Raw genomic sequence first — 405 nt, 5'->3', positions numbered from 1 at the left:
GGGAAGGCATTGCTTAGATAAAATCATGGATTCATTATCTCCTTTAAAGAGTTTTACAAACCGAAAAGATAGTTTTTCTGTTTTTTTTTTTTTTAAGGGTTCTACCTTTTCTACTGGCTTCATTGCATTTTAATAACAAAGAGCTCTTCTTCACGTGTTTGCACAAGTGCTAGCCAGGTCGTGATCCCCAGAACCCTGAGAAGAGGTGGGGTATGGAGGCTATGGGAAGGCATTGCTTAGATAAAATCATGGATTCATTATCTCCTTTAAAGAGTTTTACAAACCGAAAAGATAGTTTTTCTGTTTTTTTTTTTTTTAAGGGTTCTACCTTTTCTACTGGCTTCATTGCATTTTAATAACAAAGAGCTCTTCTTCACGTGTTTGCACAAGTGCTAGCCAGGTCGT

The sequence above is a fragment of the Enhydra lutris genome, unplaced genomic scaffold (genome assembly GCF_002288905.1).
Source record: "Enhydra lutris kenyoni isolate GAN:26980312 unplaced genomic scaffold, ASM228890v2 scaffoldscaffold53, whole genome shotgun sequence".
Taxonomy (NCBI): domain Eukaryota; kingdom Metazoa; phylum Chordata; class Mammalia; order Carnivora; family Mustelidae; genus Enhydra; species Enhydra lutris.
Note: the sequence above shows the minus strand (reverse complement) of the source record.